Here is an 18,791-nt window from a genome sequence, read left to right as displayed (position 1 = left end):
GTAGATTGTTACAGTTAACAACATATTTTGATTAGTTACACTTGGGCTCAGGTTGGACTTATCCAAATTCTTGCTAAAAGTATAGTTAATGGACATATACAGGCCAAAATGTTGTTTTAACCCCCGTGTTACTGTTAATTTTGTTGATGATGTCCTTAACTTTTGCTTAACGTCTTCCAGGATCATCATCCATGGGAAGCATAGCATCAACTGCACATGGCAAGCCAAATCCAGAGCTTATTTAAACAATGTTACCTTGGTTTGTGATTTACTGTGGAATTGACTGGTAAGAGAAGTTTTATTTGAATTTATATTTTATGTTTTATCACTATTTTCATTGTTTTTAGAAAGGAAAGGATACCTTGTAAACAAGAAAATTTACTTGTATGTATATTTTGTTGTTTTACCTTTATATCTCACTGTTGGTTGTTAGAAAGGGCTAGGTTTTAGACAGGCAAGCTGTAGCCATCCCAAGAGGGCCTAGACACAGACAGCAGAGAGGAAAATCCAGCACTTATCTAAACAATCCTACCTTGGTTTGTGATTTATTGATCTTTACTGTTAAAAAGAAGTGTGACTGCAAGCCATAGTGAGCAGAAGGTACTGTGCAGCATAAAGGAATTACAGCTTTTGTCTGACATTCAGAACTTTTATGGTCAGAACAACTTTACTGGAAGTAAAACATTTTTTAGACATAAATAATACTCCTGAAGTCTCCATTGTTTATGTTTGGGATGCCTTAAAATCATATCTATATGGACAAAGTATCAGATGGTATAATAATAAAAGGAAATCTTGGGATAAGGAATTGTTAGATATTCAAAGTAAATTAGTCTCTTATAAACATAATAATAAAGAAAATATTATGGACAAGAAAGTTACTGAAGAAATAAACAAACTAAATGAGAAATACAAAGAAATGTTAACTCATAAAGTTAAAATAACTTTAGAGAAATACAAGTTTTTGTCTTATTCAATAAGCCCCAAATACTTACATAGACTTAAAAATAAAACAAAAGGTTGAATAAACAAAACCATATCAAAGAAATCTTTTCTCTAAGGAAAAGAAGAATGTTTCTAGTATACCAGAAATACTAGATGAATTTAGAAATCACTTTCACAAAATTAACCATAATAACATTAACATGGAACCTAAAGATAAAATAAAGGAGTTTATAACCACAAACATGAATAAAAAGCTTAATAAACAACAGATTAAACTATTGGACAAAAGTATTTCATATACAGAGGTTATTACACAAATAAATAAGCTTAAATCAAACAAAGCACCGGGTAATGATGGTATTATACCAGAGATATATAAAATCCTTTCTAAAAGTACATATTCATTAATACATAAGGTTTTTATTTTGGCCCAAACTGAGTTAATAAGCCCCCCATCTTGGCAATATACATTTATTTAGCCAATTTTAAAACCTAATAAAGATCCAACTAGATGTTCTTCATATCGGCCCATCTCATTACTTAATGTTGATTATAAAATGTTTATGAGTATCTTTGCTGATAGATTGAAGACAATCATTCCCGGCATTATAGATATAGATCAGACAGGCGTCATTGTAAATAGAAATACTTTTGATAATATAAGAAGAACTTTAACATTAATAGACTTTGCAAATAGGAAAAAGAAAGATTTAACACTTATTAGTCTTGATATAAGTTCAGCATTTGATTCAGTAAGTTGGGACTATCTGTTTACCTTAATGAAGTGCACAAACTTCTCAGATGCATTTGTAAATCTAATTGAGCATTTATACAAAGGAACATTGGCTTATATTAAGGTAGGAACATATGTTTCACAAAAATACCCATTCTTAAAGGTACAAAACAAGGATGTCCACTTTCTCCACTATTATTCACTTTAGTAATGGAGCCTTGGGCTAATTTGATCAGAAACAGTACTGACATAGAGGGTTTTGAAATAGATAAAAATACAACATCTAAAATTCAACTTTTTGCAGATGATGTTCTAATTACATCAGCAGGATCTAATTCTTCTATGCAGTCTCTATTTGATAACATGATGAATTTTAAAAGTATTTCTGGTTTAATATTCAATGAAGAAAAAACTAAAATACTACCTATATATACACGAAAAAATATTCTCATTAGTGATTTTACTAAATATGTACCCAATTCAGGTCAGATAACTTATTTAGGTATAATACTATCTAAAGATATTAAATCTATTATATATAATAATTATAATACCTGTTTTCTTAATATACAAAATCTTTTTAATACCTGGAATAATATGTTTTTACTATGGAGGAGAGACTTACAATTATTAAAATGATAATATTCCCCAAGATTTTATACTTAATACAATCAATAATACTTCCACCTACAAAAATAATTATCAAGAAACTGAATACACTAATGTTACATTTCCTATGGGCACCTAATAGACCTAGGATTGCATTAAAGAAACATACTAATAGCTGGTCTCAAGGGGTATTTCTTTTCCAGACTTTAATTTATATACTATCTCTTCTATTGTAAAAGTTATTACTTTATTAATAGATCAGTCATATGTCGCAAAATGGAAAGATTATTGGGAGCTAATTAGTATGCACTTCATGAAAATCTCCTTAACACATAAAAATATGATTGTAAATAACTCCATGTTATGGTTACTAAAGGAATTTTGTACTTCACCTATTACACCTAAACATATGGTTTGTTACCCATTAAATATTATTATTAGTTATCGTAACTTTATATTCATGCACCCTAAGTATAGGGAATGGAATTTTATTGTATTCCCTATAATGTATACTCAGGGTATGCTTTTGTCATCTACTTCTGAAGGAACTCATTTAGCTATAGATAATGATCTAAAGTACTGGTATCAGTTGATATCTGATAATAAAGTTAAAAATCTAGATTTCTTAAAACAAGAATTTGATCTAAGAGAAACTTGCTGGTTAGAGGTTCAGACCTTTAGACAACATCTCATTAATAAAATAGATCTAATGTCTATAACAGTTAAAGAATCTATTCCAACACTGATTGATTACTTGATATTAAATTTACAACATAAAGTTTCTGATAAAGGTAAACTTTCATACATACATAAAATTATCAGACAAGAAACTTTTTACAGTGTAGATTCATACTGGAATTATTTCACTTCTATTAATGGGGACCCACCAAATCAACAAGATAAACAATATACATTGGAATCTGCTTATAGAACTACGTCTTCCATTGTCTGGAGACTTTATACATGGAAATTTTACATAGATCTTTTATACACCTTTGATGATGAATAAAATAAATAATAAAGATAATTTATGTAAGAGATGTAATGTAGAAATTAATGCTGACTGGGCTCATATGTTTTATGACTGTATAAAATTGAAAGAATACTGGAAGTCAATTAATGAATTTTTGCAGGCTCTTTTTACAGATAATTTCATTATTTCTAAATCTCTTATATTATTCAACACACCTGTACCTCACAGTGTTAAAAAGGTTAAGCTTCCCTTGTTATGGTCTATTCTAGCAGTGGCTAGGAAAATAATAACTAGAAATTGGATTTCAGATACACCTCCTTCGTTCAATGAATTTAAAAATGTTATGAATATAGTGTGCCATATGGAATTAAACACAATTAGGACAAGAACAAATAGAAAAACATCTTATTATATTGTATGGGATAATTTACAAAATTTGTTAAAAAAAATTTTAATTTCAATAGCATGGTATTTTAGTTTAATTAATTGATCTGATTGTAGTGGATGTCTTTGTAAATACTTTAGTTGTTTTGTTGAATATTATAATAATACCTATTTTTAATTACTTGTATAAAATTGTTATGATATTTCTCTTATATGTTAAAACAATAAACCTGTTTTGAAAAAGAACAACTTTACTGTACTTACTTTAGTATTTAGTTGTATATTGCTTGTGTGATTTTTGTCATAGAAGTTATTTTTGAATTCTGTGGTTACTGATTTTGATTAATCTTTTATTTTATAATATTTTATTCTTTTGAAGCTGAATATGGATTCCTTAAATGAGTATACAATTAATGATTTGCTAAAGCACACATATCTTGTACAGTGTAATAAATGTTATGCATATTTATAGGTACCACCTGATAACACTGGCGATCTGTGTTCTTTATGTCAAAAGTTGGATGATTTGCTTATCATTATTAGAAGTAAATCTATACTTACTGATGATGATTGCACTTGTTGAATTGGCACGGCTTGGAGAACTGTTGTTACATATATTAACCACTGGACTGTTGAGATAAATAATGTTAGGCAAAGAGCAAATAGAACACATTTAGGAAATGATGTGTCTATTGTCTGTAAAGACAATTTAACCCCTATGAAACAAGATGATTCCCCTGACAACTCTGGAATTCTGGATGCAAGTATTCAGCAACCTGAGGATTCAGAGTGTTTAGAAGGAACCCAAAAAGAAAGGAAGAACATTCACAATAAATAACAAGGAAGAAAAAGAAAGTGATTAATGTCTGTAAAGTAATGAAATTATTCACTAAAAAGGACACTGCTTTGTTATGTAACACACATGTTACAGGGAATGATACAATGTTTCTATCAGAAAAACTTCAGTCTACAGAAAAAGGATTAATTTATCCAAAAGAGAATGTAGAAAAAAGAGACAAGGGGAAGGTAAAAAGGAAAAAACAAAACTGAACTTGGAAGGCCTGAAGAATATTATTGTAAGGAAAAAGAAGAGCAAGACAGATGCTGACTACATGGGTCAAGCTGTGGATGTACAAATCCAGCTATGAGAATTGTATGTTTGCAAATTTAATGCACAATGAAACCAGTAGGATTAATAAGACTAATGGTGATGAAGATCATTCCTTTGTAACAAGTGGCAGAGCAGATATTACTGTATTAGAAGTTGAAGATTCTTCAGATCTGGTTAGAAAATATAGTCTTGTAATGGGAGATTCAATTACTAGAGGAACTGATACTTATATTCGCAGAGAAGAAAATGAACATTGAATAGTGTTATGCTTGCTAGGAGCAAAATAAATGATGTGAGACAAGCCTTGGAATGCCTTAATGTAAGGAGGTATGGATCTGTTTTCTATGTCGGTACAAATGATCTCATCCACAAGGGCTCTCTGAATGTTAATAGGGAATTTACAGCCCTCTTAGATAGTATAGCTTGTATTTGTGTTAGGATGCATTCTTCACAAATCACATATAGAAATGATAGCCAGGTCACCGTGAATGAAAAGATTTTTGGGGAAAATACCTGCATGGAAAAAAAAATGTTCTGTTTTAAAAAATGGAAAATTGTAAAACATCCAAGCCTAGTTTTGGGCACACGTCTTCAGACAGGATGGTGTGCATTTGTCAAGACCAGGAAAGAGAATTTTTGAAGCAGATATTTTGCAATATTTGACACTAGGCAGGATTTTTGCCAAGTCAAAAATTTAACAGTTCACAGATAGCAGCATTTGATGCTTCTCTGATGGTTGTTAATGATAAGAACATTAATAATATTTTTTATTGGAAAATGCGCTAAATTCCCACAAGATTTATGTTTTTATGGTTTGTGAAACATGGTTAAAGAACAATGACTAGAAACCAGTTCTGTCAGGATATAACTGTTTTACTGTAACAGACATTCTAATGAAAAATCGGGTGGATGTGTTATGGTAGGGATTAAAGATAGTTATGAGACCTGTGGTTATTACACATTTAGTCATAACACCAATACTATAGACTGTGTAACTGTGACAGTAAAGAGAACCCTGGAACATATAACAATTGTTGGAGTGTGCAGACTTACAAAGTCAAGTGCAGATGACCTAGATGAATTCCTACATTTCTGGATGAAACACAGGAGGGAAGAATAATATTAGCTGGGGACTTAAATTTACCAGAAACAGACTGGAATAATATTGATTCAACAACATTAGTAAGGAAATTATTCACAACTATATCCAGGAACAACAATTACTTCAGATTGTAAAAAAAAAAAAAAAAAAAAAAAAAAAAACAATGGAACCAAACATAAGTAATATTGTTTTGAAATTATTTTTTCTCCAAGTCAGGATTTACCACCATTGATAAGCAGTGATCATGGTGTTAAAAGGTTAATTTGTTGCTAGATAATTCTGCCAAACTGAAATCTAAACCAATGCACAGAAGGTTAATTACAGATTATATAGAAGCAAAACTGTCACCATGTAAAACTATCTGGAGTGATGTGTTCAGTGGAAAAACTGCAGATAGAATATGGAAAGTTTTGAAAGACAAATTGTTTGTGTGCAAAAAAAATCAAAACAATGTTTGACATCAGGATCTAGGCAAGACAATCACAAGGCCTTCTTTAGCTATGTTAGAAACCTGGGTGGAAACTCCCAGATATGCTCAGAGTTAGTCCAAAATGACACAAAATACACTGAACCCACTGACATTGCCAACATTCTGGCAGACAAGTTCAGTGCAAATTTCTCCTCCCCCTCCCCCCCAAAAGGAGAAATAACCATCCCAGCAGAGTGTAGCCTCCCTAACATCTCAGATGCCCAGGTGAGAGCCGCCCTCTCTAAAGCTAAAAACACAGCATCAATGGGACCGGACGGTGTCCTGGGCTGTGTGCTACATGAACTCCAAGAGGAACTAAACCCACACACAAAGCTGCTGTTTAATCTTAGCCTTACTACAGGATACGTACCCAAAGAGTGGCGTACGGCAACAGTGGTCCCACTTCACAAAGGCGGTGCTTCTATGGACCCTGGAAATTACCGCCCCATAAGCTTGACGAGCCTGGTCTGCAAAGCTATGGAGAGGATCATTATGGAACTCATAAACAAAGACATTGGGGACCTACAGACATTGGATCCTACCCAATTTGGCTTTGTCAAGGGCAGATCCTGCCTTTTGAACTTGGTCGACTTTTTGAAACAGTCACAAAGGCCATTGATGAGGGTAAGGCAGTTCACACAGCCTACCTTGACCTTGCAAAAGCCTTTGACACAATACCCCACTTGGGCATCATAGACAAACTCACCAGCTTAAATGTAAATCCATATGTCACAAGATGGGTTGCAAACTGGCTCAAGGACAGAACCCACAGGGTCAGAGTTGCTGGAGCTATGTCAGACTCTAAGCCAGTCACAAGCAGTGTCCCACAGGGCTCAGTCCTGGGACCCCTCTTGTTCAGCATTTATTTTTCCGAGGTACAGGCAAACATAGGAGGATTGTGGCTGACAAAGTTCGCAGATGACTGCAAACTGGGCGCCATAATTGATACTCCAGCAGACACAAACATCCTTCAGAGAGGCCTCATAGAAATGGATAATTGGTGCCAGAGCCATGGCCTTAAGCTGAACGCCAAAAAATGTATAGTCATACCCTTTGGGAAAAACAAGGTACCCACAAATTACCACATAGGTGGTAATCCATTAAGTATTGAAGAGGTAATCAGGGACCTAGGGACCCAGGTTGACAGTAACCTCTCATTTGACACTCACATTGCCAAAGTGGTTAGGAAGACCTTCTATATTGCCCACCTTATCATGAAGGGTTTCACATCTAGATCAAGAGAGGTCATTGTGCCCCTGTACTCTTCTCTTATCAGGTCAATGATTGAGTACAATGCCCCATTTGGGATGTATCTTACCCGACACCTGCAGCAGTTGGAAAGACTCCAAAAGTTCCTCACCAAGAGGACAAACGGTCTTAAACATATGTCATATGCTGCCCGACTGAAAAAACTCCAGCTCTATTCAGTCGCATACCGCCTACTCAGAGGTGATCTGTACCTGACGTACAAGGCCATGTCCAATCCGGAATTAATGGACATGCTCCACCTCAGAAAAAACAAATCCATCAGAGCCACGAGAGCAAGAGACTTAAACCTCAACACAGAAATAAATAGGACGTGCTGGTGGGACAGATTCATAACCCAGAGGCTCCCTACACTCTGGAACAGAATCCCTATCCATGTCAGGCAGAGCCCCTCACTAACTCTATTCAAGAGAAATCTTGACGAGTGGATGGGAGATCGTAGGTTTACCCCGGGGGTCATCTTTGTGTCACTACTAGACAGAGGCACAGTAAACTAAACCCTAAATGGGCATAGTATTCTCATCCTAAGGGGTGGTGAAAGCCACACACACTCTGGATAGGCTTATAAATGCCCTGGGGCAGATAGCCTAGTACGAACCTATGAACCTATGAACCTATGATTAAGGTGAGAGACAAAAAAATATAAGAAATAAAAGAGAGGTTGAACTACAACTTTGAAAACTTAAATAAACAAGCTGGACAAAGAAATTAAGCATAGTGTGAGACAAGTTTAAGAAAATTTTGAATAAAATTTATATAAAGATATTGAGGATAATAGGAAACCTTTTTATAGAGTTATAAGATGGAGTAAAGACATGCAAATTTATAAACTGTGTGCAGATTCTAAAATGTATTCTCAGACACAACAGATTATAGATTTTGTGATGATGGAAGGTAGTTGCAGCTATGCCAGTGAGCGTAGGGTGGTGCATGTGTAATATATGCCAGCATAGCTAGCTAGAGTTTTGTAAAGACTTTTATGTCATTTATATAGCAAACTGATTTGTTCAGATGTTAATGTTAAAAATGTATTTGTAAAGTTGCCTGTGTTAAAAATGTATCAACAGTGGGTCCTGATGGACAGAAAGAAATATACATTTATATCTGACTGTACTGTTGTAACTGAGGAAATGTATATATGTTAACAGAGGATGCTGAAAGGGAAGGAGTTAACTTCAGCTCACCTTATCTTAAGAAAAATAGCCAGAAATTAAATGGTTTAGGTTTAGGCCATAAGGATTTTATCTCACAGGCATGAATGCAGCCAGAGAAACAATGTCTGGGAAAGGCCTGGGCTCTTATTTTTCTTAGTGGTGAACTAATTTATACCCTGAGGGGCCAGAGAATGACTGGTTAGTCCCTCCAAGAAGGATTAAAGCTTTGGAATTGTCTTAGTGTCTCTAGATGCTTGAAGAAATATTAGCAAAATCTTAGGTGTGTATTGTGACACATCTGTGCTATATCCTGGTTCACATTCTAGTCAGGGGGATAGTGTGGAAACTACAGAATCAGGTTACTAGATGTGATGTTATTCTATAGCCAGCACTGAACTTGTATTTAGATACTGGCGAGAGATGTTAAAGGGATACTCAGCACGCTGTTATTGAAATTGACAACAAATACACTCATCCACTTCATCTTGTCTTGCTTTTGTAAGTAACTTAACTAGGGAACAGTAATTATTCAGTAAGTTGAGAAAATAGTGAGATTATCCAAAAATATTGTTTTTCTGTATCTGAATCTTTCCCTCTGTGTTGTTTTTCCATTTCCTGTGAATTGAAACTCTGGTGTTTACTATAAATAGATATTCAGTATTTTCATGTTTTCTATCGTATTATTTTAATATTAAATATATCTATACCTTTCAATGTGGCTTGTCTTTTAGAAAATAGTTTAACCTTTGAGGGTAACTGCATTTATTTGGTGACACTATGGCTTCATGCTCCTGAAAGTCTTGCCATTTGGCCAAATATTACCATTTGTCTAAGTGTTAATTTTACTAAGAGTAATTGGGTACCCTGGTAGGAACATTAAAGTAACTGGCTGGTGGCAGTGAATCTACCTTATAATCTGGGTGGAGGTCACAGAGGTGGTAAATCTGTGCCAACCTTTCCCAGGTGTGTGTGTGTGTGTGTGTGTGTGTGTGTGTGTGTGTGTGTGTGTGTGTGTGTGTGTGTGTGTGTGTGTGTGTGTGTGTGTCTGTGAAAATAAAATCTCAAAGAGTGTGTGTGCCAGCTACTTGGAACAAGGACATAGAGCACTGGTTTCTGTTAAGATAAAGGTGAAGTCTTATTTGGGGCCTGAAGAGAAAGGTCTAGAGTGTGTTCCGTGTGTATTCTTAAGGGAAATTGTGCTTGGTGCAGAGAGCTGCATCTGAAAATACTGTGTGTATCCATTTTTGTTCCAAGTGAACATTCCCCACCAGTGTCAGTGGTGAGGATTGAGGCTCCTTGATTACTGGCCCAGAGGAGGAATGTCACAGATATATTTACAAAATCTTATGCAAAAAAATTTGCCACCACTAAGGGGGTTATATGTTGTCCTACTGACATCTAGGTAACATTCAGATATTGGAATAAAACTGAAAAAGAACTGTGCAAACTGGATCCAAACAAAGCACAGGGAGGAGACAGAATTAATAATAATGACCTGAGAACACTTCTGCAAGAACTTATATTACCATTATATCTATTAACTACTAGGTTGTGTAAATGTGGGGAGATTCCGCAAGACTGGAGACATGTGATTATTAAGCCTGTGTTTAAGGGAAAGGGGAGAAGGACAAACCCAGAGTCATATAGACCCTTAAGTCTACTTTTATGTTGTGGAAAAATAATGGAGAAGGGAATATTGGATAAGTTATTGTCAGAACTGGATAGGTTGGGACTTGAAAACATATATCAGCATGCATATGTTGAAAATAGATCTATTACCCCCTGTAACATGATGTTTTATAACAATATAATAACAGCTATGAATGAAAAATTGTGCTGTGATATAATTTATATAGATTTAACTTCAGCATTTGACAACGTCATACACAAAACACTGATCAATAAATTAGAACAACTAGGTATTGATGCACTCTTGATAAGATGGATAGCTGCATGGCTTGCAAATAGGAAATGGCAAGTATCATACAGCAATTGGACAGGTGAAATTCTTGGTTACAGTCAAGGTGTCCCACAGGGCTCTGTCCTAGGCCCTTATTTGTTTAGATTTTATCTTTCAGAGCTAACGTTTTCATCTGAGATGTTATGCAGATGACCTGAATTGGGTAAACTGATTACATGTGTTACAGATAAGGCATGTCTGCAAAAGAACTTGACTAAATTGACCATTTGGGCACAGGAGAATAATATGCTGATAAATACATCAAAAATTAAGTATATGAGATCTGGGAGACATAAATTGAAAATTGAATATTCACAGCACACAGTGATTTAAACTGTAGACTCATTTAAGGACCTGGATATATGGGTAGTTCCAGCTATGAGTTTTTCTAATCATATTAACCAAATGGTTAATGATAGTTATAGAACTATAGGTTGTATAAAAAGATTTATAAAGTCTAGGAAATCTATCATTTGTTATTTACATTAGACTCAACTTGAGTATAGAATAACAATATGGAAACTTTATAAGAAAACAAGTACAAGTAAACTGGAAAGAGTACAGTGGAAATATACCAATGGCATCCATGGAAGTAAACATTTCAGTTATTATGAAAGACTAAAATATCTAGAATTGTACAGTGTCTCTTATAGATATCTAACAGGAGATCTTATTCAGGTATATAGGGCATTTAGAAACAACTACCTCTGGGAATGTTTGGAATTATCAAAAAATAGTAGAGAACCATCAGACAACCTATGTAGAAGATTCTATAGGAATGAAAGGTGTACTAATTGGCTCTCTGAGAGAGCAGTTGATGCATCAAATAGACTACCAAATTACATTAAAACAATTACTAGTTTAGATATTTTAAGAGCAACCTGGACACTTATTATGGGAACAAGTGTTTTGGTATATTAGCAATCTAGAAGGGCATTGATGCCCATGCTTCAAATATTTGTATGTATGTATGTATGTATGTATGTATGTAAATATCTTCTTTGTCAGTGGTGATGAGCAGTTCAAAGAAATATATAATTTTATCCATATGTGTGATGTGGGTGTCAGGACTGTTGTGTGTATTGCATTACTGTCTGTAGTAGTGGCACCACTGTTTGTCTGTTAGCATACATTTGACTATAGTAGTGTAGGTATTAATTTCTTTCCTGTGTTTGTTGCTTGTTATCACAGGTGATGCTGACAGTGGAAGTGTAGGACTCTTACTACCTGATGACAGAGTATCAGCAGACTTTGATGATGATGATGGCCAAACAGAGGCATAGTCGGGGGGGGGGGGGTGCAGAGGTTGAATCTGACATTGAGGTTGGCATTCAGCCATCTCCTGTAATTCCATGGGACATAGCCAGTAGCCCTATGCCAGTCCATTCCAGTGAGACCTCAAATATTGGACAGGTCATGGGTGAGACACTCGATCAGGGAAGTGTGGTTACTGTGGCTTCAATGCCTGTTGACTCTAGCAGTAGCCAAAGTATGGGAGAGGTGCCACACAGGAGGGTTATTATGGGTGCTCAGAGAAGGCCTGCTGCCCATCCTCTACCTGATCCAGGTTTGTCTTCCCATGCCACTCAACATATTTTAAGGCCATCATGAAGGCACAAGCATGTTCCCATAGGCCTTCCAGAGAAATGCTTAGAGTTGTAGATGTGGCACATGCTGACATGCCTGACTGCCTCCACCGTGTTGCTGATTCAATGGATCAGATGAATGACATGTTGGAACAGGCAGTGTCTGTGATGGAATGTCTGCTTGGTGGGGGACTGAATCCTTGTGGGCATACATCAGTCACATCATCAGCTGTTAGCCGATGTGACTGTGCCTGATCACACTCATATAGTGGCACGACTTCCACTGCTCCATCATGGGTGAGGTGTCCACACCCAGATGTGGCAGGCCATGGGTATGTGGTCCTGGTCATCCTCATAAGGGGAGCTCATCCAGCAGACATCAGTCATGTTCTGGTAACAGCAGTGCATCTGATCATGGGAGTGGACATGCCAGTGCAACTCCTAGCAAAGGCAGTTCTCATGGTCGCGGATGACAGTGATGAACTGACACCTCTACCGTGCACAGCTCACACCTGTCTGACATACCAAGATTTAGACTTAGCACAGAGCTTGATTGTGTTCATGCAGACACTCACCCACCAATTTAACCTGGAGGACCCATACAGACACACACACACACACACACACACACACACACACACACACACACACACACACACACACACACACACACACACACACACACACACACACACACACACACACACACACACACACACGCACAGCAGTTACATGGTTCAGCCGTGAAGCTTAAAGCTTTTTGTCTCACTAGCCATTTGTTACTTTATCCAAATGTCTGCATGCTTTTCTTTCTTACTCACAGCCACTCACCAACCTTCTGTCTCAGCCTAAGCCCCCCCCCCACACACACACACACGCACACACACAAAACACTATGTGCCATATCCCTGCTTTTTCTCTTTTGGATTCAAGGATACATAGCATTTGTGTCTGATGTTCAGGGTGCTTAGATGACTTAGTGCTTAATATATCTGCATTTGTGATGATGATTTGGTAATTGTACCTTTGACATATTTTGGTCTTAGAAAGTTAGACAATTGATAGAAACAAACATTTTTTGCATCGGTATTGTTAATGATCTCATCTATATCATAACATCGAGAGCTTAGGTAGTCGAATCCTAAAACATTGACACCTAAGCATCGAAAGCTAACAATAGTGAACAGCCACATCATCAACAACAAGAATTCGGGTGGCCATCCGTAAACAAAATAAACAAACACACCCAAACATAGTGTAGGGCTTCACCCCCCCACACCCTCCTAACTAAATATACCAATTCCGAGATCACTCTACATCGGAGAAAGGGAAAATCCCCAATTACAGCCATGCAAATTCTTTCCCCGAGGAAAGAATTCGATGATGTGGCCATTTGCTGTCAATGATTAAGCATTCGACAACCTAAGATGTTGACAATTCAATAGGAACCCTTAATGATATTGGGAGGGTTGTGAAGTCTGAAACTGAAATGTGTCTCATTACTTTCTAACTTCAATCTTCAATGATTTTCCAGTAGAAAAGTATGATGCTAAACTGAGGACATTCTGTGACCATCAGTACTTTTTAGAGGTGTGACTGTGTGAATCTTTGATGCCTGAGGCCTATTATCTGATAATGGACACATATAAGTCACATAAGTCTCAGCTGCCACATGTTACCAAGTCATTTTTGTACAAATCACCCATCTTTTACTTGGTTACATTACTAAGTAACAACATGCAAGGATATGCCAGTCATTCATATTATTACACAATACACTCCAGATTTAACACTGAGCATGTAAATCCAACAGTTACAACACTTTTAGTTCAGGGCTGATTCTGTCTGATGCTAGGTGTACACAGCCATTACATGGCATCAATGTTACTATATGTATGTGCATAGGAGGAAGGTTTTAGCCCCTTAAGTGATGAGTGAGTGGTGAGTGAGTGCACTGTGCAAGGGCATATTGAGCACACCTACATCTGCCTACACCCACATCAGCTGCTGGTTCCACCTCTGATTACTCACCTGCGTATGGCTGTGGTGACCTTGCCACTGGTGGTGGGATGTGTGCCCCTTCCCCTTGTTGATCCTGCTGAAGCTGTTTTCTCAGGATGATATGTAGCATGGCACATACTGTGAATATTTTAGTACATGTCCATTGATTGTACTACAGGGCTTCCCCAGATGTATCTAGGCACCAGAACAGCTACTTCAGCAGCCCAAACACATGCTCTATGATATTTCTGGTTTGCCCGTGTGCCTAATTATGGCATTCTTCAGCAGATGTGTGTGCATTTCTGATGGGTGTCATCAGCCATGGTTCCAGTGTATAACCTGCATCCCCCAGTAAATGATCCTATGGGATATTCACTCTAGCAAGCCTCTTACACAGTTGGGAGGTGTACCAGATATCTGAGCTGTGGTAACTGCCTGGGTTGCCAGTGCACAAGTTCAAGATGATTCCCTTGGCATTACACATATCTTGGAAGTTAATAGAGTGGAAGCCCTTTCTATTTGTATAGATATTCCCTGTTCCCCAGGTAGTGCCTTCATTTCTATATGTGTACAATTTATGGCACCTAGTAATTCAGGGCAGTGTGTACAGGGTAGAACTCCTGCATATTTGTGGCCCTGTTCTCAGGAGTATGAGGAAAATATATGTGGTCACTGGCACGTTGGAGCATAGCGTTCAGGAATTCATGGAGTATCCTGAATGATGATGCCTGTGACACCAACAGCATGTCTTCAGTTGGTCTCTGAAAGGTTGCTGTAGCTAAAATTCTAAGTGCTACATATACCTTTGTCTCTACTGGTATGGGTTTCCCTCAGTTTGCTCTGACTCTGGACTGAAGAAGACAGAGGTTGCAGAGTTCCTGTAGTGTCTCTATCCATCCTGCAGCATTCTACAATTTCCACATGATAAGTTAAACAGGGTCTGAAAACTCTACTCCTTCTTGGCTGTTTTCTGTTAGCAGCAACAGCAGAATAGACCAGCCTGTTGCACATACACATGAATTAAAGCAACAGCAGCCCCTAACATTCTTTCCGTGTATCCTAGTTTCAGTGGCTGCATTCCAATAGGTTTTAGAATTCGGAGAGAAACCAGCACTGAGTCTACATGATTGCTTTATAGCTTGTTGAATAGCTTCTCTATCTTGGATCGGTTGATTAGCATACAGTTTAGCTGCTTATGCTATAATTTGCATGACACAGTGTTTAACTTGTTTGTTTCCAAAACAGTGCACTATCATGTGCATACCATTGCATGATGTGCACACGGTGTAAACGGGTGATGTAGACTTTAGTGAATCTGGACAAACATTTATTTCATTTGTCAAATTTGATTATAGCTTTAGTGAATCTGGACAAACATTTATTTAATTTGTTAAATTTGATTATAGTCAGGGCACATGCTCATGATAGTAGGTTTAAGATGCTTTTTAGATTAACTTAATCTGGCTATTGTAAACTTTTGTGATGTTTTCTCTCATTGGAATAATATAATTTGCTTTGCAGTTAGTTTCCAGAGCTGAGTTGTTTCTGTTTGTTTTTAGCACCAATAAGGGCTTTTTTTTTTGTTGTTGTTACAGTGTTTTCTGTTAATAAAGTTACAAAAAAGATTGGATTACTTATGAAGTAATGAAATATTTTTTTATTGTTATACACAATATAACAGAACTGCCTTTCTGCAAACAGACATGCTAAACAACTTTTCTGTTAGTTTCTTGATTCATCTTGGTTATTTTTCATCTGGTCACAATCCTGCATTTTTCTTCACCCAACCAGTGCTGTGGTGAACTCCTCCATTTTGATGGTGCAGTCTACCTTTTCTTAATGTAATATGCATGTAGTATGGATACAATAGTCATATTAATATTGGTGGTCACTTAAATCCATGCTGGATACAATAATCATATTTATCTTAGCAGACACTGATGTAATATGTTTAGTATGCCAGCCTAGTTTTTGTCTTATACTACAACAAAGTAATATGCAAAGTGCAGAGCTTCCTTTTCATTGATTAACTGCACACAGCTATACACATTGTTACACACCAAGATATTAAATAAATCGTTCATAAAAAGGTAATAAAAAATTGTTGATCTTCCTAAGAATGAAATCCACTAAAAGGAGCTGCACCCTTCCCTGTGAGGTTCTTTTCCACTGTCCGGTAGGTATGGAATGGGAGTATAAAATTAAACTTCTTGGCCTTCTTTGTTGTCCTTTACAAAGAGTCATATTCTGTACCAGGAGAGCAAAAATGTGTACAAAATGCACAATACCTGAGTCTATGGTGAGATGATGTGAAAGGGGATGTCTCTGCTCTGCATTTTCACCTTCTTGGAGTTCAATGTTGTCTTATTAATTCTCATGCTAAGTAATCTCTGAAGCAAAACTGATGGTCTGAGAATCATGCCTCACTGTATCTAGATATGCCAAGAAAAATATCCATAAACTGAATGGCACCACATTCCCTGGAATGTTACTTTGAAAACTATTATATCATAGCCACTGTATAACATTTTAAATGTTTGCCCCTTGAGAGAGTTACATGACCACTTGCTGCTCAGTGATTACTTGAGTTGCTTCTTTTTTCTTATAGACTTTAGTACATTATTTTATACTTGGTGTTTTTACACCTAGATCAACTAGACATGCCCAAGTGCTTTTTAACTACTTCTATGACAACTGACCTTTTGCTGATAAAGTGGGAATTCATATTGTTCTTCTAAATCTAAGCATATCCTACTTCATATCCAGCTATAATTGTTAAAATTAACAAGGGAAATAACTAATGTAACTAAATAAAAGTTTGTTTATTTGAAATGCAGACAGTAATAATATTCACCATGTCTTTAACCTGTTTATTATTAGTGCTAATGAATTTGTACTTATATTACCATTCCATTTCACTGAGCTATGTGTTGTAAAGAGCACAATAATTGTATATTACTCTGTGTATTTGACTGCACAGCCATCAGATGCTCAACCATGGTGAATATCTTGTTTATTTTTTTATTTTATTAAATTATTGCTTGCAAGTTTGCCTGTGTCATGGGTCATGGCTGAGAGGTTCAGCAGAATTTGTCTACCCTCTCAGTAAGAAAAATAAGTAACAATAATGTTATAAATTTATAGATACTGAGCTTTAATTCTGAAATTAAAAAAAAAATAGCAGCCTTTGGTCAACTAACTAAGTTAGAATTGTGTAGTTAGTATATAATCTCAGATCAGTTGAAAATCTGTGTGCGTGTGTGTGTGTGTGTGTGTGTGTGTGTGTGTGTGTGTGTGTGTGTGTGTGTGTGTGCGCGTGTGTGTGATAATAGTAGACACAACCTACTGATCACACAGATATTTTAAATTTTACCTCTTTGTATGCCATAATGTATTTTGATTTTTGTCCTAATGTTCCTGAATTTTTCAGTCTCTCTTTTTTCTAATTTACTTCAGCTAAAATACTTCAGTTTCTAAGCTAGCTAGAGTTTCCCCTCTCACATCCAGTATAAGCAATTAATAATAGCCAATAAAGTCCTCCATCAGCCCGAAAGTACACCCATACTCAAAAATATAATTACCCCTTACAGTGACCTAAAAACTCTCCGGTCTTCTGACAAAATACTGGCGCAAACTGTTAAATCTAAAAACTCAGCAGGTGACTCATTGTTTTGCAACTCTGTTGGAACAATCTGGAATCGGCTACCTGCCGAACTTACAGCAAACCAGACTATTAACCAATTTAAAACATCTCTCAAAAAATTCCTTAAAAGTCACTGGCTGTGTCCCTGTACCAACCCTGACTAACCAGCTTACCACTCTCTTCACTACCTGGCTATCTGTAAAATAGTCAGTGTTTCAGACTTATATGTATTGTACTACTGAATGACATGCTACCTTTTTCAGCCTTGTACCACTAAAAATGTCTAAGTTTGAACAAGAAAACTACAATGTTAAGTTTAAGTATGCATGTATTCCAAGTATGCATATAATCCTATAATTCTGTACTGGTATCTATATGTGACTGTATAAAACTGCTACTGTTTAACTTTTATGTAACTATCCACATGTGGAGCTTTTCTCCCCGGTCCTCCGCTGAAAATGGACCTGTGTCCAATCGGACTATCCCGGTTAACAAATGTAAAATAAATAAAATAAAAATAAAAATATTGAAAGCATGCTCACTAACACTTCTGAAAGAGTTTTCAACAGTTACTGAAGTCCCATTTGCTCAAATTCCATTAACTTAAAAAGAGGGACTCAAACAGCTGAAACCCCATCCATCCAGCTGCCCAAACAGGTGCTTGAACTCAGAACATGATTTCAGAGAAGCAGTTGCTGCAACTGGCAGATGCAAGTAAGTGCTCACCATGTACCAGGTAACTGGAAAGGAAATGGGAGGTTGAGTTTATGTTTAGGGAAGGGAAGGGCTTTTAGATTAACAGAGCAATAGGATGAGATCAGGAGGTTAGTTGGAGAAATGGGTGGGGGATTTTAG

Source organism: Protopterus annectens, chromosome 3.part1 (assembly GCF_019279795.1).
Source record: "Protopterus annectens isolate FY-2018-M chromosome 3.part1, PAN1.0, whole genome shotgun sequence".
NCBI lineage: Eukaryota > Metazoa > Chordata > Ceratodontiformes > Protopteridae > Protopterus > Protopterus annectens.
Note: the sequence above shows the minus strand (reverse complement) of the source record.